We start from the raw sequence: 22,374 nt of genomic DNA on the forward strand, positions 1-22,374 counted from the left end.
ACAACGACAGTCAACGTGATTTCAATGACACTATGTTCGATTACGACGTCAGTGGGTTCATTATAATACAGTATTAATGTACAAGCATGTATGTAAATAATATCGATATTGTACCATTGATGTGAACACGGTTGAATACAACAATATTGTTTATATTGTATCGTAGTGTTGTACAGGATTGTTTGTAATTTTTAAGGCAACAACTCGATATTTTTATATCATAATACATTAATAATAAATATAGTGATCACATACAAATACTATATAATGGATACTATTCTGTGGATTCACTAGCTATCTCCCAATTGGATTGCATTTTAGACGTAGGTACATTATGATAATAATTTAGTGTTCTATTTATTTTTTTACTCTCGTGTGATCTCATGGAACGCTCATAAGCCATCTGGAGAAACCGACGCGAATCGGCTGACTACCGCTTAAATCTGCTGTTGTATAATATCGTAATTGAGTAATTCGTAACAAACATGCGCGAAACATGATATTATAATCTGTATATTTTAGCAATTCCCGCGACCCGCGTGTAGATCATTTCGGTCGAAAATCGTGTGGAACATTTAGTTGGAGAGAATAGCGTTCATGTATACGTCGTAGCGTGGCACGTCGTAATAAGAAAAAGAAAAATGTAACAAGTTCAAACGAAAAGATATGTACCGCCGTGAACATTGCCGTCAAATGTATATAGTAATAATATATAATAATATAATATACCTACGTATTTGTATACTGTCATTATTTTATATTATATTGTATTATAAAATATATATTTTGTATCGTTTCGTCAAACGGTCTATTGCATAATGAGGGTATAATATATTGTAAAATACAGTATACACTATGCATACTTATATATATATTATATTATTATACAACGGCGGGTTGTGTATGTGTGTGGAACATCAACCCCTTCATCGCGGACCGTTATGACTGATTTTTGTTTCCGGTTACGAAATTCATATTTATTATCATTTGTATTATTATCGCGATATCGATTTGGGCCGTCGTCGGCGAATAATGCGAGACCATTAGCTGCAGAACGGAGCGGCCAAGACGAATGGTTGTATTATATTTTATGTGACGCACACACCACCGCCGCAGCCAATATAAATTATATACAACTATAATGCACCTACTGAATATATATATATTTATATTTATATACTTTGTATATGTATTGTATATTATGTTTATACTTTATACCTATACCGGCTATACCTACAATAGGTACCTATTATATACGCTTATAGACGTCACTGTGTTTATAAGGGACGGCTTAGCCTTTCTTAAACCCTTTCGATCCCAGTTAAGACGGTTTACTCGATTAAGTCTATGTTTCTATATATATAATATACACAGCTATTAAGATATATACAATATAATATAGCTGATGACTTTCTTTGAATTTTTTAATTTAATTGTATTACCTTTGCACGCGTTCATTGTTAAATGCTGACGCCAAATGATTTCATCGCGATTTAATCGAAAATCGTACTTATTCATAATCACTGTAAATAAAATAATATATATTATATTGTATGACTTGGTTTATTGCCAAAAAAACATTTTTATTTTTCACTGTTACGCGTTTACAGTTTTTATTACATTTAATATTTACTGTGGTCTGTAATAATAATACTCTACATAGCATACACATATTATTTTGGTGTTAAAGTAAATATATGAAATAAATTGATAAATATTTAAGCAAAGTAAAAATGTGTTAATTAAAATCTTAATTAATGACGAATCCTCTTTTTTATTTATAATGTATAAACAGTATACACCTATGCAATATACATTTATACGTTTGCGTTAGTGGAACCATTAATATATGTAATAATACTAATTAGATAGCAAAAAAAAGATAAAGAGTAAAACAATAATTATAATTGTATCAAGGGAGTGAGCGTGTGTGTAAATAATGTATAATAATTAATTAATATCTTGATTTGGTTATAGTACGTATATACTATATACGCACTGCAGCAATATCCGACCTGTGGCAATATTTGTGCAACGCATCGGACCGGACTTATATTTGCATGTAATATGTATGTACATATATAGTATATAGTATAATAATAATAATTAATAATGCAGTAAAATCGACTGTGGTCCATGTCATACCTACATATACGTACATACAATAATAGTATTAATAATAGTACGTCGTGTGCGTACTCGGTGGTCGCGGTTCAGATCATGCAGCTCAGAGGAAACAAAATTTAAAACTCATAAGGGCGGAACGACGTGCACCCAAACCCTTTTGCCTTAGCTTCTCGCCACTGCCGCCACTTCCGGCGAGTCGCCACGTGTGTGGTTTGTAGTTTTGTATACATATCGCGTTCTTGGACAGACGGACGTCCGAAAGCGGTATGTCCTCTCCTCATGCGTACATAATATATTAATGTGTATATGATTTTGAGCGGCCGCGGTGATTATTTTCGTCGGGTCGGATAGAGGTGAAAACGGAGAGACGGAGAATACCCGTAAACGATTTCGCCACCCATCCGTATGTATAAAATATATAAATACCCGACAATCCGCGAGTTCTCTGCCAACAACCGTTAACCTACATAATAATATTTTAAAGGCGCGGGGGACTGCGCGGTCCCTCCTGTATACGCATTTCCCTTTCCGCCCTCGTACTCGGCGGCGAGGTCCATTGCAAATCCGACCAACTGCGCCAAAAATCTGTTCTTCTTGTATTATATATAAATATATATTCCTCCGCGGTATAATAAACATTCGGCGTTATCCCTATCCTATACCTTTACCACCCGTTTTTGCAAACGCCATATATATATAAGTTTATAATATTATATATATATAAGTGTATACGAGTATATATATATATATATATATTCGTATCCGTGCGTGATTATAACTTATGGGTTACGTTAATTGATTTGGTAACATTTTTGTTCCGTTTATTTATATAATACAGACTACTATCGTTCGATATCATATCTCAATGGCCTAAAGTTCGGCCTGTCGATACAACATGCGCACCTATATCCTGAAATAAATAAATAAATAAATATTTGTATATGTGTGAGGGGAGGGATTACGAGCACAGCTGATACAGATTAACTGAATAGGTTGTAGCCAAACTTATAAATCCATATAATATTATCTAAGAATTCTTTAATTTGAAGTGCGATCACTTCTGCTTTTATGAATATCTTACGAATTCAATAAATTCTCAAAGAATTTTCACAATGAAAAAAAAAACTTTAAAATATAAATTTCTTTTGACCGGAAATGCGTTTGAAAATACGCCAAAGGTAATCTAACATAATAATACCTATACAAATAATCATTTATATATAATAAGCTGACAAACTACGTCATGTTCTAGCTTTTCACTTCGTGTAAATAGAAAAATCTGTCAGCCACCTGTAGTAATCGTTTTTTACTTCACGTTCCTTTTGTAGGTTTTTTCTTTTATCTAAGAAAAATGTCCATTAGACTGGAAACCTTTTTATGTAATAAAGAATAAAATAAAACTACTTTAATTTTATTTAAAATCCGTTCGATCATAAAATTGACAACAAAAGATTTTGTATGTACCGATTTACTTATATACAGAGCACTGTAATTTAAATTTCCTCGCATTCTTAGAATATTTCAATATTTAAACCCAATTGACATTATTTTTTCGATTATATATGATAAATCGAGTTATATATAGTTATATTTTATATGTAAATAAGACAAGTAAGAACTGATGATATGAATAAACTCTTAAACCAACTATAGCTATAACATTTATGTACATAACTAAAACTATAATATTTATAATAGTTAAAATATGTCGCCATGTTTAATTTATATTCTTTGTTTTTCAATCTTTAAAATTCATTTAAATATTTACTACATACTACATAAAAAATATTTTGTAGATATTTTATTACAAAATAATTCTATACAGTCAAATCTGAAGACGGCTTCTGATCTGGTGGTTTTATGTCGTATTTTAACATTATTTATGACACGAATTTTGTTTTTATGTTACAGGCGTATTGACTTGGCTGTGGATCGTTACACCAGTAGAACAGGTAAGTGTTTTTATAAAATATCATTTATTTATTATATAAGTTTTTTTGGTTGGAAAAATACCTACACATCTGCAAATAAAATATTACCCATTGAAATTGAAATCTTTTCGAAGAAACTCAATACGACGAAAACGTATAAAGGACGTACAAAAACGTATTCGAGACTTGATTAAATGCCCCTCAGCCCCTCTCTGTTTAGGTGCGCATACGTCTAGGAAAATGTTTTATCGTCTCGAGTTTGCACCGAGTTTATGGTTTATCGGGAATATATATTATATATGTATACACATATAGTTCCTATAGTTATAATGCCAACACTTCAGCAGAGGCCCATACATAGACCGTTTACGAGCATTTTATGGATAAATATAAAATACATTCAGACATTATATATATTATATCCATGTGTGCGTGTTTTATTAAAGAAATGACAACCGTATAACGCAGCAATGAGTGTCAAGAGTAAAACGAATGTTATAAAAATAACAATATTTAAGAGAGAATTTCGAATTATGTTTATATTATTTGGAAATAAACTTAATTTATTGGCAAAAATATTATAAATTTATTTATGTCACTGTAAAAAAAACACATGAAATTATTGTGTATATTATATTATAATATTTACTTAGTGGTTTTCTCAATCACTTAGGTTATAGTGCGCGCACCGAAGATGATATTGAGCTGATCATAATATTATTAATTTCAATCGGCGTGTAGGTGTATAAGTAAAGAAAATTTCGAGATATGAGATAAATAAATGTTCGTATATATATATAGCTTATTTTCAGAATAAGGAAGCCGTAATTAGAAATAATTATTGTTTTTCTCGCGTAGACGTGTCAAACTGTTAAAGATAATAGTAATATTATATGTTATGTGTACGTGTGTGGAAATAAAAATTTTAAACGAATTAATTAACGTAATAAAATTACAGAATAAATCAAAATCAAATGAAAAATACCTATACATGTACATATTCGTTTTAGTGTGCTGGAGTAGAGGGAATTAGAAAGTGGACTATTGTTTCAATGTGTGGGAGCAGTGATTCTATATGTAGGTTGTGTGTGTATGTTTGTGTGTATGTGTGTGTGCGTGTGTAAACAATAATAATACGACGTTATGGCAGTGGTGGAGGAAAGGGTGAAACATAAAGCTTCTATTCTCACGCCCGGAAGAGAAGGACTCGTTCAATTATCAGCCCATCTCTCGGTTTAATCTATTTTCCACGGGTTCTTTTTTCTCATCTTCTTCTTCTTCATTTTTTTCTTAGTTTCCACTCGTTGTTGCCACATATCCCACACTTCCCCCTCACTTCCTGACGTGTAAGTTTACTCTAACCGGGGTTTGTGCGTATATGTGTGTACGCTTGGGATAAAATTGAAAGTGTGTGTATATACCGGGTTGACGAAGAAAAAAAATTGGACGTGACCGAAATCAGCACGAGAGACTTACTTGGTTTGACACTGGACTTTCTTCCGTCACTACGTATATATATATATATATACATGTACATGTAGTTCCCTGAACGAATTACGGGGACACATCCATAGAGATTATTATCAACTGGCTAGGGAGAATTCCTGTATAATATTATTTACTTTTTTTTATCGACTGTGTACTATTTCACGAAAATGACATTACCCTCATTTTTTTTTATTATTCGCAAAATAGGTAGTATAATTATACATGAAACGTGTTAAATATTACAGGTACCTATAGGTAATACCTTCTTTTATTATATATATAAATTGCACTACTGAAATATCGAAAATTACGTTCTAAGTATTTTGAACAGTTTTATTATAGAATGTCTTAGTGTTCCTGATAGCTATTTAATGAAAGAAATGTGCATTGACCCAGACGAAGTGCACGGAGTATGAGATTTTATAATTCTTTTCTGTTGCTTGAATCAGAAAAATCAAATATGATGGGTATGTATACTTGGAAGACATATACAATATTTGCATTTTGCAATACAATGGTATATACCTCGTACTACTGCATACACTAACCACCCTCCCACAATTCAAAACTGTTGTCAAAAACCAACAAACATTTCATAATATACAAAATATTTCAATTCTTCAACCAACAAAACTTTACTAGACGGGTAAAACAACTTTAAAATTAAATTGCAACTTCAGTATTAAATTTCTTCATTCAATTAATGTCATAAACCAATAAATAGAAAAACAATTTTTAAATTTTTTTTTTAAGTGTATAAAAATATGGGCAGTTAACATGTTGGTTAAAACATCATACTGCCCTACGTATTTTATATTTCTACTTTAAAAAAGTATGAGTGCCTACGCTAAAATATCTGAAAAAATAATTGGGGTACTCAATGCCTATAACGCCTCCTCCTTCCTAACTCAAGCATTCGTATTTGCATGCAATTTGCGTCACAGCTCACATCATCTTAAAAATACTCATAATTTATTTTATTGTTTTAAATTGACTTTTTTCAATTAAATTATAATATTCTCTTGAATTATAATCCAGCGTATATTGTATATATTAATTATTGTTGCTTTGTATATCTGCCAACGCTGTTACTTTTATTGATCCTACTCAAACAAGCGGTTTATAAATTAAAAACAAATTTATAATTGGTAAGATTTACATATATATATATATATATATATATATAAATAAGAAACTTTGATTACCGAAAGTCATGTTTTTTGAGTTGAGTCTATATGTGGTTTCATTGTTCCAGTAGGTAGTGCAAATTATAATATGGTCTTGTCTCACGAACATTTTCGTGCGTTGTTCCCTTTTCACAATAAACTGGTGTTTATACGTAATGTGTATGCAATATATGCATATAACTATACAAGTAAAAAAAGTCACTTACATTTTCTTTTGATATATTTTTATTAAATCAATAGTTGTACAAGGTCTTTTATGTTTTCCCTTAACAAAATGCTTTACACTTAAGATCTTTCCCTGTTTTCGTGCATATGTAACAATAATTTATAAAACAAAATCGTTTAATATTATAAATTATTTATATTGTATTCAAATCCTTTCAGTTCCCTATTATATAGAGATTATAATAAAATGTTCATTGTTTATTTTTGATTTATTAATTTCGTCTTAAATACGAAAACATATTTTATACCCGTGTGACGTATATATCATGTATTAATATACTATGTATACTGTTCTTCTGTTCACTAATAATAATAAATTTAATATGTAATTAATTATAGAAAGTTAAAGTTAGTATCATCTATTATATCCGACTTTAAATATATTCTTTATGTTTCGAGCACGGAAAATATTTTAACTACTGCTATTTAAAATAGCGCAATAGTTGATAAAATAAAAAAAATAAATATATTTTAGTACTCCCAATCATAAATAAAGAATGAAAAGGCTTTTAATTCGAGTAAATATACGTGAAACGCTTTGGCAAAGGCATTTTCGGTTTCCAAATCGAAGATACAATATAATGATGCACGCGTATTTAATGTATAAAAAGCAATGATTTTTAAATCCCCGTGAAAAAAGGAAACTCTTTTAAAGTCAACGTGGTGATATGTTAAACGTAGAGACTATACCTCTATACGTAAGTATGCGTAGCATAATGGATGTAAAGGAAAAAAAATAATGAAAAACAAAAAGAGGATTCATTGTACCTACATTACATGCTTTCCAGTCAATGGAAAACGAGAACAGTGTATCGAACAAGAAGTGTGTATGTATATATTGTATATATATATATATATATATATATATATATATATATATATATATGTATACGTGTTTTGTGTATGTTTCTCACGAAAGGCTCTCCGCCGTCGACCCGTATCGCGCAATGGTAAATGATCTCCTACTTTCTTCTCCCTCCCACTAACCCCTTTTTATTTTTATTTATTTTTCGTTTCGTCCTTTTCTCGTTCTCTCGCACTCCACCGTCGTCTCCCGGCTATCGTTTTCTCGGGGATTTTTTTTTTTTAGTCTACATCGACCGACGACGACGACATGGGTTTCGTCCTCGCGCGTATACACATCAGGCGACATCCACCCTTCCCGAAGCACAAAGGAGCCGAAGGGAGCGCTCTGCGCTGCCGCATGAAACGACACCCGGGGGACCGTTCGAATGGCCTTTACGTGATGGACTTTCGAGCTAGTGCGTGATCAATCATCTCTTAGACGCGACACGAGCGCACGCTCGCACATGTAATATATGTATGTGTTTGTGTGTGAGCGTGTGTATTTCGTTGTACAACAATAATAATATTTTCCCAGACCGTCGACTTCGTCTCACTCATCCTCACTAAGCAAAGTATAACCACCAAATCTCCATATCCTAGCATTCTACCATCAAAATTTCAACCAGAATATGACGCAAAATACACACACTTCTCTCAATCTCTCGCATTTTCCTCGTGCGTCGAGATTACAAGACAACTACAGGCATACCTATTCACATATTACAATTTTATATATCATAACATAATAAGTATAACTACAGTATGTATGATAACATATTGCATACGATCGACCCTCTCCGTAGTTTGCATTACACCGCAGTTAGAGTGCTTCTTCTATGGCTGATACGATGTTTTCAGGGCTAAGTGCACGCAGCGATGGACACGTTTACATTTGTTTTTAATTAATGCCCAAATACAATAGATATATTTATATACATTATTATACACACATACACATACCATGTACATCGCAGTACACACGGCGGTCCATCGGCCGGTCGAGGCATATTAATGTTTTGTTTATGTTAAACAAACCGTTCAATGAATAAATTTAACCAGAGATCCTACAGGAGCGAGCGCAGCCCGGGGGAGATATTGAATTATTTAAATTGGAAACACATTTTCTATATGACTATATGTGTATCTATTATTATATATACAGGCACTATACTACGTACATTCACAAGTACCAGCATATATCTGTATACTGTATGTATATGTATACGTATACATCTCAGAGAAATGACGTTAATTTCTGGCATAAAATCGACCAATGCTCGACATTTCAACACGCAATTCAAATATGTAATATTGAAACACATTAGCAATAACTAAACGAAAGATAATCGATAAAAATAATTATCTGCAACATAAATGTATTATACATTTAACCACAAATTACTATATACTAACTAACGATATATGAACCATACCGTCCGTAAAATTGATACGGACCAATAACTATTATTAATATAATTATAATTTTAATATGAATAATACGATCTTGTATAATCTTGTCTATTATATAATTATATTGGTTTTTTTAATTGGTTGCCTTCGTGTATTTAATAACGTCTCATATATATCACATAATGTATATGTATATATTATAGTATGTAATTACTAATTATTAAAAATTTAGGGATAGGATGTTGATGAGTTTTGAAATTGTTTTCTTTTAATCTTATATTCTTATTGTATATCTATATTGTACTAACCCAACTATAAATTTGTTTCATACTTCAATGATTAAGAACAAATACATTTTAATTTACATATTTCGAGTATTTTCACCTATAGGTAAATGCATTTTTTTTAGTTATTTTATTTTTTTTTTTCACATTTTATTACATTCTTTATATATAATAAGTCATTTTTTGTACATTATAGGTAATTATTTTTTTTATTTTATTTTTCAAGGGAAATGTTTACATTTTTAAAAATATTATGTTATTATTCAAGAATTTTTTGTGATTAAATTTGAGCAAGTGCTCGTGCTCGTACTTACGCTTATCAAAAATTATATTTATACATTTTATCGTATAAATCCGATAATTTTTTTTCTTCAGAATAATAAATAATTTTAAAATAAAAAAAATATTTTACTTTTTATGTCACCAACATCCTATTTCTAATAATCATTATAGCCTGGATATACTGTATATTATATTATTTGTGAACAGTGTACATTTTACATAATAAATATAATATTATTCGTTCTATGGTACAAATCATTACGAGTTTTTTCGGAAAATTTTCCCAACATTCGAACGCAAGTAATAATAAAATTGTAAACCGCACATTATCTGAAATAATAAACGTTTACCATTACAGTTTGTAGGATTAAACGCGTTGTAACAATAGATTAGGTACCTATTAAATGTGTATAATATATATATATATATAAATATAGTATATACATTTATACACATATACATATAGTTTTACGAGAAATCGGTAAAAGTTTTGGGAAAAGTTGGATGTTTTATAGAACGTGTAAAAATGCTCACACTGTGTTCTTAGAACTTTTTTATTGCTTTGTTATTTATTTTTCTAGGTATGTTATTTTATTGAAATATTGAAACACGCAATGGTTAAAGTTGTTTTTTTTTCATTGTTCAATCCGTTTGAAAGATTTAGAGTTATTCGATTTCTGAATGAATAAAAATAAAAGTACAAAGATGGCAAACAAATACGTATATGTAATAAATATAACGACATTGGACACTGTTACAGTACAGATAAAGCCTACGAATAAGACTCGGCGGCAATAAGCAAATAATATTATCGTTCAAATTTCAAAAGTGCGGTTTCCGACGGATTCCACAATGTGCAAGAACTGTACAATCGAATAACACGAATGTCACAAAACAGACTCAGTGTCAGATGAAACTATAAAATTATAGTTCACGGGATGATATCGTGTAATGATTGTAATAACGTTAATATATAAACTCGATGTCGTGGGCAAAGTCGTAATATTTTCAATTATCGCGGTGATCGATACCGCTGATGTGCTTTTCGTTAGAACATTATTATTTTGTTTTCATTACTATTCGAAACGTTCTGGGTTTTATTTTATTTACTCGCTTTGATATCGGTCATACCGGCGTGACTCTCGCCGGATATCCAGTGACCAAAATCAATATCCATAATACACCGTGTACAGCATCGCGACGCGCTGGTCAAACACCCACCAAATGACAACAACAATAATAATAATAATAATAATAACGTACACACGCGCGTGTGACTCGAGGTCCATATACACAACACAATAATAATGGATCTATCCTGTACCTCCTCTATTCAACACACACACAATAAAATAATATAAACACTGTATAGATCGCTCAACGTCCCATTTACTTATTATTATCGTCACACGATAAATGCGATATGGTATTGTGTATGCGTATGTACACGCACGTGGTTGTTGTTTTCTTTCGATGAAAACCGCGGAGACCATTTTTCCAATTTGATACTAGAAAAACATACACGTGAATAAACATGATTGACGCCCGTGGTAATATTTGTTTACCAACCGTATACATGTGAAGAGACGACGGTCGGTGTGGCGTCTTCGAACGCGTGAGAACGACGACGACGCGGTTACACCACACCGTAACCGACGCGCCCGCCCGGTTCGTCGATAATGCTCGAACGATATTATGCTCATTGGCGTCTTCCGACGGGGGATAAGAGTCATGATTGTCGTTTTGTTCGCTTGCACACAATGTTTTTTTTTTCGCTTTTTAAATATTATTATGAATAATGATATTTGTTCGACCTAAGACATCCGTGAACACAATAATTACAACCGAAATTACATTTACTCACACACAAAATATTGTTATAGATGCATATATTTCGCTCATTAAATTGAGTATGTCTTACTCGCTATCTCGGAAATTTGTCTGAAGATGCTACAGTCGAATACGAGTCACGATAAACTATGACACCATGTGTATTACCATAGGTAATATAATATTGTTACGTAAGCCCGGTATGGTTTTAGTGTCATTGAAGCAGCGTTAGGGAACGAAAATGAATGGCCGATCGGCCGATGTTTCTTCGACCAGACTGGAGAAACGGCATTTGAGAAGGCTAAAAAGAAAAAGAACAGGAATGTCACTCGATCCTATTATACTAAGCTATCGGTTTAAGCATAATATATAATATAAGTATGGTGTATAACGATAATCCAAACTATTACTAATCGTCGTCCCTTAGTCGGATTATTGAAAATTGTAAAAAAACTACATTTTAAATCTATATAAACAGTATTTTGTATTATTTGTACTTACGTATTTTATATAAGTGCATATAACATAAAGTATAAATACAATTTATTTATTTTATTAAAACATAATATAAATAGGTAATTTTATTGTACATTATACACGTGTCATCACTAATCATAAGTGCAATTGGTAGGAGTGAGGGGTGGGAAGGTTATCAACATACATTAATGTATCCTATTTATGGTTATTCGGTACTTATTAATTATTTTATTTTAAAAATTAATATGCACAGACGTTCAGAACAAAGCCATTAATAAATATGTCATGATAATGAATATGGAATAAGGGTTATAAAACTCAGATTTTTCATTAAAATTGTTCCTCATTATATCATTCGACGGATTTTTAAGAAATTGTGTATTGATTACCTTTCATGATAGGTAGTACAGCAATATTAGGTATTAACTTGAAAATTGGACTCTTCGTTTAACAAATAACAACAGAAAGTTTGATATCATTTTATAATTTGACTATATTTATATATTTATACATATATATATATATATATATAAATATATAATGTTATAAATTGTTCACCCCCCCCCTCAAAGAAGTTGTAAATACGCCATTGATTGTGACGGATTCGACTTTAATTCCAAACCCTCCGAAGTACATACCCCGTTCGTTGTAAACGCTTTTCTAGCTTGATGACTACTATACTGACTACTTACTGAAGTAGATTTCAAAATTCATCATATTTTTTACCTAAGTGTCTGTCATAAAATAATTTTCCCACTAAAACTATCAAATAAAATATTATTATAATCAGTCAGGACTAACCGAGAGGCACTGCAGCATGTTCCCATGCAGAACTTCATAAATGTTACACCATTGGTATTTCTTAGAATTTTCATCCTACGAATTAATTTCTAGTCCGAAACATTGTAAACACCATACCGTATTATACGTATTTTACACGAATAATTAATAGCAAGATTACTATCATGCATTAACTTCAAAGACATACATATTATACATATTACATGCATAACTTTTTGTATACTCGTCAGTCGTTTTCTGTGCTACTATAACGGACTTAGCATTGTGTATGTATAGGCGTATAGCATATATTACAATAGTACTTGACGTTTATAAATTATTGTTTTAACCATAGCCATTTAACGTGTCATACCTCCAACACTATACAGTATAAGCGGCGTCCACAGTTAACGAAAATATAAATATTTATGAGTCGTTTATTTCCATTAACGACAATTAAGTAATTATTATTACATTGCCCGTTTTAAATTTGACATTTTTAGGAACGTCTTCTGTTTAATTACGATTCCTTTTACTGCCGGTATATCAACATAATTATCAAATTTTCATTACCTACTTAGCGTCTAAATTATGTTCAAAACATTTATCGGATTAATCGACTATAGTTTTACAATTAAAAAAATAAATAATAATAATACAATTAGTAGATCAAATCGAAATATCAAATATCGAAATTGGCTATCTTGACACTCTCGTGTATAATAATCTCCAGGATACACTTTTCACGTTTATATGTCAACAATGCAATTATAATTTCTTCTCTCTTCTTAAATAAGTGGTCTGTCGACTTCAAACGATACTTACGACAACAAGTATACGCCATTCAAGGGAAAAACATTGTCGTACAACGGTTTTCAAATAAATACATACAGACAACAGCAGCAAAGATTTTAAAAGGCTAGTTAAGTGTTTTATTTATTCGGTTGTGAAACACACTTGTATACTAGACATAATTTATGAAGGGTAAATTTAAAACGACTATCAAATTTTGTTAAGACGTTAGTTAAATAACTGCTTCTACGCTAAATGAAATTATAACAAATCAAAAGAAGAAGTAATTCTATACTGTTGAGTAAGTATTAGCTTAATTATATTAATGATGAAATTAAAACGACTTACCAAAAACCAGTCAAAAAGGCAATAAAAGATTAATTTCAAACACTAAATTTTTAATGATGACATTTTCTTCCAATTCATTTTTAAGGTTTAACATAATTCTTAATATAGAATTAAAGAATTAGACCTAGTAACTTGAAAATAATATGACGTTTATAGCAAAATTGTGGATAATGGGTTTTGTAAAGATTAAAAAATCGAATACTTTTCGTATCCTTTTAGTTGTATACTTTAAAAACGTGACTTCGACAACAAGAAATCGCCGTAATGAGTAGTACATTCGTATAGTTTATATCGCGCATTAATTGCTTACTAGCACAATAAAATTATATTTACGCCTATTTAGATAGTTTTTAAGTGAAATTATATGTATATAATGGCTTTTAAAATTTCAATCATTTCAAATGCATATCCTCAGGTGTTCGCGTCAGTGTGCTTGTGCTGTTTCTCGTGTATTGTAAAAAGTTCAAAGGGTTTTTTTCCATAAAATTCAATCTTAGAAATAAACGCAGTTCACCTGTTTCGATCAACTTGATTTCCGCGCTATCGACTTTCCGTTACCGGATATCCGCTTTCCAGACAAAGGTCTCACTTCACTATACGACTATTGATATTATAACTTTTGTTACTCGAGGGCTTTTCGAAGACTGTATATAGTTTACAATATATGTGTACTGCCTAGTTTAAACTATAGCAAATGTTCATTTTCCCGTGTGTCATACGCATTTCCTGGTTTTTCGTCGAACAGTTACTACATGATGTCAATGATGATTTTTGGTATTTATATATTTTTGGTTAAGGTAAAACTATACCTAGTACACCTAAGAAGACCAAAACGATATAAGTTTAATAATTCAGGACCTATCTAATGACTAATAGTTAGGTTTATTGTATTATATAAACATGGCGAAGTTACACACATTATACACTATACAGTTACATAGTTGATTAATGTTGTATAAAATATTAAATATCAATTGTCCCGAAGCTCATCTAATATGATAACATGTACGTATATACGACACACGACGTATATTCACGATTTGCGGTGCGGGTGTATAATAAATAATAATGAATATGCGTACATATAAAATTACAATTTATTAGTCTACATTTCACCACAAAGAGATTCAACGCACCATGGTGGTGCGATTTAAATAAATAAAAGTGCTTTATACAGTTGTACGTGAATATAGTGTGCTAATTTATACGAAACAATTTAAAAAAAAAACATTAATACATAATACCCACTGTGGTGTGCCAAGCTAAATTATCAAACCGTAACAATTTAATCAGTACGCAGAGCAAGCATACGTTACTCATATGTATCATTTGTTGGATTTACACACCACAATAATATCATTATTTATTTGTTATTATTTATTATATGCACAATAGACCACGGTGGCGCAGCAGTTGTCGGTAAAACAGGATGAATGGCATATCTATTCGAGTATAATAATATACAGGTCAAGTGGATATCCTAAGTATTTCTTGGGTTTATAAAATATGATTCCGCGGATAATTATTTGAGTTATTTGTATACTCTGTACTATACAAATAATATTCGAATGCAGTTTAATATATGGAAAACTGCAGCAGGTACAGGGAGAAATGAGAATTATTTTTATCTCGTAATTGCTCGCGCGTGGTTTATTTTTTATTTATGCATTTAAAGTATGAATACGCCAGTACAACGGAGAGCTATAAACACGTAAAAACAAAACAAAACAAAAGCAAAAAGTATAAAAGTATGTGAAAAAAGCAAAGAGTGTTTAAGAGGAATAAACCACTAATGAGGCAAATATCGCCAGCCTTTTCTCGGCGTATACGTACCTGCAACGCGTATTTTATAATATAATGTAATGATATACACAAATTACACATGTATATAATAATAATACACACACAGGTTCAATTGATGCTCGACTACATACTTTGGTACGTGTTTTCGGAGCGTTTTGACACGTATCACTATATGACATACATTATATTATTATTATACGGCTCATCGTCTACTGCAGTGTTGTGTGTTATGTGCATTGCACATTATATTATAATTATTAGCCCTGTACAAACTCGTTAACGAGACTGAAAAACTGAAAACGACGTTTTATTACTGAGCCGGCAACCAGTACACGAGTTTAATTATTATAATATGTTTATATTATAATATATTTACGGCGGCGAGTAATCTTCTCCAGTAAATTTTTCCTCGTCGGTGCTCGTTATAATATAGTATACTGTACGCGATGCCGTGAAAATCGAAACCATCAAGCAATATGCACGTTTATATTTTGACTTTTTTAGACGTCTGTAGACAATTTTGGAACTCAATTTTTAATTATCTCACTCCCGCATTCCAAATTAATACCGACTTTTACTGACTGTCTTTGTCAAGTTCCAAGTTTCTGCATGATTGTAATGCCAACTTTGTGGTGTTGTTGGAAATGGTTGGAACCTCACTGTTGTAAGTACAAATTCCAAGTTTTGACATACAACACATAATACATACATATACAATACATAATGCTAGTTGTTAAATCGAAAGTACAAATCTCATAATTATAGTTTCAATAAATTGGGTTTCAACAATATTTATCGAATATGCTCAGCAAATAATAATATATTATGTATTATGATTTGTTTTTGCTTTTTGTTGCGCGTGTAATGTCAAATTTGCAGACATAATTATCGTGCTTGATTTTGCTAAGGTACCTAAAACCATTTACTATGTAACAATAGTACCTATATAATATCACAATAATATTTTAAACTTTGTTAGCCGGCAGTTGCACGTGGTTTCTCGTAAAATTTATTTTCTATCCAGCGTTGTTATAAAAATATTTTTTGTTCAGTCTCTTTTTTTTACGTAATTTTCCCGACCTGTCCCCTTCCTCCTATCACATCAGCTGGTCTTCGCCTAGACAATATAATATTATAGGAAGACTGAAAGAATAGTTTTTCATCGCTCATACTATTATATTATTACGCATTTAAATAGAACAAGCAACGTACACACAATTATGCGAATCGCCGGCAGAATGAATAGTACGAACCGGTGGCGCGGCGGTGGGGGTCCGCGAATTGTATAACCAGTAACCACGAGCAGACGTAGATAACTGTGCAGTGTGCAACCGCCGTCGATTTCGGTCACGGTCGTAATTAATAAACAAATTACTGTCGACGAAGGCGCGCGTGGGCGCGTATAGGTACGCACATATTTATTATATACGTATATATATATATATATAAGTAATGCGCCGATGCGCACAGCGCCCGCAAACGATTCGTCATTATAATATAACAACGTGCACCACTGTAAAGAGTTTGGGTTTGGAAAAAAATCTAAACATCATTAAAATTCGCATATAAAATATTTTTACGATTTTTCGAGGTACACGTGAATCCGAATGTGGTTTTTACGTAATTTCGTGCAAAACAACGGCAACAGGTTAAGTCTATATTATTTGATATTTATCATTACGTGTTGGGTCTCACCATAGTCACCGTCGTCGTTCGGCGTCGGCGATTCCGTTGCACGAGATCGAGTATATCATCGTAACTTCGTTAGGTATATCTATCGTGCGATAGGTAGTGTTATAACTTACTATAACAACACTTAAGCTACACGGCGGCGAGTGAGTTATTCGGCCGAAGTCCGCTCTCTTGGGTCTTACACATACGTCGTGCGATATTAATTATTATCACAACGCCGCGCGGTGCGTATTATAACATTATAAATTATAATACTCACACGCGTATATGGGTAAGTATAATGCGTGTAATGTGTATAATATGGAGAACGCAATCATATATATATACACATAAAACATAATACATATCACAGACACATAATATTATGATTCACGTGATCGAATGCCACGTAGGGACTATAATAATAATGCTACAGCCCTGTATAATATGCGTTTACAATAATATTATATTATACGCTGATTATCAACGGTCGCATGGGTATTCAAAACAATTATTGTTCTAAGGCTTCGTGAAACGGACAAAGTCTATAGTATATTTTAATACAAACGATGAGAGTTATAGTGGCACGAACAGGATTTTTTTTAGGGGGGAGGGGTTTAATAAGAAATTTAGTTTCTTTACACCTTTTTTTTCAACACTACGTTAAAATATAATTTAATCATATTAAAATGTATATTTATAGTTTATACATTATATAATATGATTATTAATAATTATTGCTCAGGTGTAATTGAACATCTCTTATCAATAAAATACTATGCAGCAACCCCCGGAGTCTACCCATTCTGTGCGCCGGAAATGAAAGTTTTCACCATATAATTTCGCTGATCTCGACAAAACTACCGGGAAAAATTATTTTACTTTCCAATGGCATTTTTTTTCAATTTTACGGGAACCTAGAAAACTGTACATCTATCTTTCCAATAGTGCGGATAATCCAATAACACGACCGACGTCTACAAGACAAATAATAATATATTATCGTAAGGCGTAGACCTTCGACTGTTGGTCTCGCAACGACGGTTCGGTGCACATAATATATAATATTATATATTATTATTACACACGCCGCGGTCGTCGTATCAAAGCGAGTGCTACGCGTTTCGTCGTTTGTATAGGCCTCTAAGCTGCAGACGCGTAACAATGACGCCCACGACAAACGTTTCGTCCGTGACAGTGTCGATAACGATGATATTATAATAATAACTACAACAGCCAGCTCGCGGTATTCCACCGCGGAGAATCCTAGGTGTTTTTTTTGTTTTCGTTTCCTTTCGACTAACCCTCCTCCCACTACCACCCGGTAGAAGGTAACCGCGGGCACTTTCCACGACAACACCACCATAAAGTATAGGCGCGCACACAAAAAAAAACATATCTATACACAATAATACTATTATGTATAATATTATTGTGGTCGGTCGGCTTAATCTCCCGCCGAGGTTTGGATGACTCGGACGGTCTAGAGAGTTTTTTCCCGCCATCTCTCGGCGACTGCGGCGGTGTTCTCACGCGTCTTACCGCCTGTAAACGTATATACGTATATAAATGCGTACCTACGCGAAGAGGAGAGAAAAAAGTGAATTCTTATCCGTAGAGAGAGGGAGTGAAGGATTGATGTTACCGCAGAGAACCGGTTTATTGACCCGAGTGTTTGTGGCCGATGCTGCGAAACTGGTTTGCTGGTTACACACATATAATATATATAATATTATCATTATAGTATTATTATTATTATTATATACACTCTATCCGCCGCCATCACATACACCGCCGTCGTTTTGTATACATACGTACAAACGCTTTGGACTCGAAGACCGTGATGCCCGGGGCGTAACGGACCCAGTAACCTTGCCCGTGAATACGAACGTCCGTCGGCCAAGCGAATTCCACACATGTGTGTAACAACTACCACGGTAATATTATTATACCATTTTACGCGCGATATTATCGTATATATAATATATCGTCCGGCAAGTGGCGACCTTAAGCGCGCTGTTATGCAACTTATTGAACGTGTAGCGCAACGTCCGGCGCGTCACGGATTATTATGCCACTGCTGCATTGCTGCCGGCCCGCGGCCGACGGACCAAGACACCGCAAATCGTGTGCATATTATTTACTGGCGTCTGTATAACACGTGGACGATGTATACGGTCCGGAAATAGTATTGTGGTAATTATAATATCATTCGGCATACTCGCTACGCTCAACAAATGGAGTGTTGAACGATTGAAAAGTTAAAAAAGAACGTCGCTGTGCGAAAACCCAGAAAAAAACCGTTTGTATATGGTAAAATGATCCAAACCTGAGTTTTAGTTCATTGTATACGAATAAGAAGTAATCTGAATTTCAATGGAAACAAAAAAGTTTATAATATATATTTTATACATAAATACTTATATTTTAAAAAAAAGAATTTTCGTAATTCAAACTTTTATTTGCTTTCACAGTAAAAAGTTGTAAGATCTAGTGTTACTGCATTATTCGTTACGCATCGTTCGCCTTATGGTAATAATAATATTCTCACAGACGGGGCCACAGGACGATCCGGTAAAGATTATAGTAATGATTATATCATCCAGTGGGTTACCTGTAGTACTTATATATATATATATATATATATATGAGTGTGTACACCATATTATACACTTGTGTGTGTATGCGCGCGCATAGAGGAGACAATATGGCGCGATTCGAATCGACGCGAAAACTAATCCTTAAAACCGTTTTACGGTCCGTTTTAATATCTAATATTATATTATTGTCCTGGACTATAAGCTTTAAGTGGCCACTTTAATACGCTACTGTATATACACATATATTATATACTAATACGTTTACCGCAAATCTACTTCCATGTTTTATAGCCCACTTATGTTGCGTTATTATTATTACTGTTTTAATACGCTGCAAGTTGGACTTTAAAAGTGTACTGATATTGCGTAAAAAAACACGTACGTTATTAAATATTACAATTTATATCTATAAATGGTTTTAATTAAGAAAAAAAACTGATACTCGCCGTGAAATAAAAAAAATAAATAAATGCTACGTTTCAAACGGACAGCACAAGCTAGAAACACGTCGTCAAGTCTAGAACAAATAATTATAGTACGATGTGGTGTGGTAAGAATTTCTCCAACTACCTATAAGGATAGGTACTCAACTATTGAACTGTACGCCAGTACGCCATCACGGTCGTCTCACGGATAAGACTAACATTTTTATGATATACGATTTACTGTATACAAGTATGAACTATGAAGTAACGTTTCGTCCGGAAAAGTGCGGGCTTATGATTGTTAGGAGAAGGACTGACGAAATCGGCGCGCGGAAGTTTTCACAATAAGATCACGGTCGGCGGTGGATGCACGCAGTGAAGTGGGTGAGTGGGATTTGGGTTTTCCATTATTTCTATACGCGTGGCAATGGGTGTACTGTTTGTGTGTGTGTATCGATGGATAGTGTGGGGTGGAAAAAAAACTCGGTTATATATATTAAATAATTTCCGCCTGAGTTTATTGGATTTCGAAGGCTTTTCTACACACCGAAAGTATTATTAGAAACGTCCGTAAATATTTTCTTTCTCTGTCTCTCCCTATCTCTCTCTTACTATATATCTCGGTCTTAATATAGACCGTCGTAATGATATTATATGATATAATTATATACAGAGAATTTATCGAGAAAAACAAAAATATCACGCAACGGAAAATTAATCAGGTGAAACTACTTCTCTGGTATATAAATAATGGCTAAATAATATACTACATAATATTTATATATTTTTTACGCAAGATGTTAAGTATCTTATTATATATACATATATATATATATATATATATGGCCATGTGGCTGCGTTAGTATTATATGGGTTCAAGGCTTTCAATAACTTCGGTGAACATTTTTCACTATTATAATCTTTTTTATTAACTTTATTTTTTACAATTCCAACATTGTACAAAAATTAAATATTACGATTCAGTAAAATAAAATGCGGTATTATGATTACGGTTTTCACTTATCATGCACTAACCGTCTGAATTGCCATATTTACATACAATTTATTATTTAGCTGCAGTAGCTGAAAAAAAGGTATGCTAATATATTATGTATTCATTCATCCAGCGTGATATAGGTACTACTGTGTAGATATGGTTGGGAAAAAATAAAAAACGATAGTTATTTTTTTCTTTGGTTTCAACACGAAAATAATGTTCACAACGTATAATATTATAAATTATAATATATTTTCCGCGGTATACCACAATAACGATTCCCTGACATATCTACTAACGAGCAACAACAAAAACAATAACAATAACAATAATAGTATGAATTTTGAATTTATCCAATCTTAAGATGATTAACACTATAACGATACATACCACCGTAAATAAAAAATCTATGAAATTTAATCATATATAGTGAAAATTACCGAGTTTTGCGTACATTATTCGTAGCACCTATTGTATAATATATTATATGCCACAATTGTCACAAATTATGATCTAGACGTAGAAAACCATTTGGGATAGTGGGTGAGGCTCGTAATACCCATAAACGTACGTAACCCTAAACCCATAATATACCGATACCACTAAACTTCTTTTTTGGCCGTTCTGTAGGTAAATATAATAATATATTATTATACTGTGTTATTGTAAATTTTACTCGGAGTAAAACGCACAAACTCAAAAGAGGTGTCTAAATAATATCTGAAACGTTTTAGTATATCATTATAATATATAATTATAATATTATGTTATATGAAAAGTGTATCGGCGACGCTTGACAATCGCTCGTTATTAGGTTGTCATTTAAATTGTCAATATCTCTCTAGATACACATTGAACAGGTGTCCAAAAC

General features: G+C 32.4%; 1 protein-coding gene across 8 annotated transcripts in view; it reads left to right on the forward strand.

The window, feature by feature from the left end:
• LOC113554641 (protein turtle-like) overlaps positions 1 to 22,374 on the forward strand; it is a 107,135-nt gene that overhangs the window by 34,067 nt on the left and 50,694 nt on the right. For all 8 annotated transcript variants that reach the window (XM_026958570.1, XM_026958574.1, XM_026958572.1 and 5 more), the window contains exon 2: positions 4,039 to 4,079. The gene's annotated coding sequence lies outside the window, so the exon portion shown is untranslated. The remainder of the gene's footprint in view (positions 1 to 4,038; positions 4,080 to 22,374) is intronic.

This window comes from Rhopalosiphum maidis, chromosome 2 (assembly GCF_003676215.2).
Source record: "Rhopalosiphum maidis isolate BTI-1 chromosome 2, ASM367621v3, whole genome shotgun sequence".
In the NCBI taxonomy this organism is placed as follows: domain Eukaryota; kingdom Metazoa; phylum Arthropoda; class Insecta; order Hemiptera; family Aphididae; genus Rhopalosiphum; species Rhopalosiphum maidis.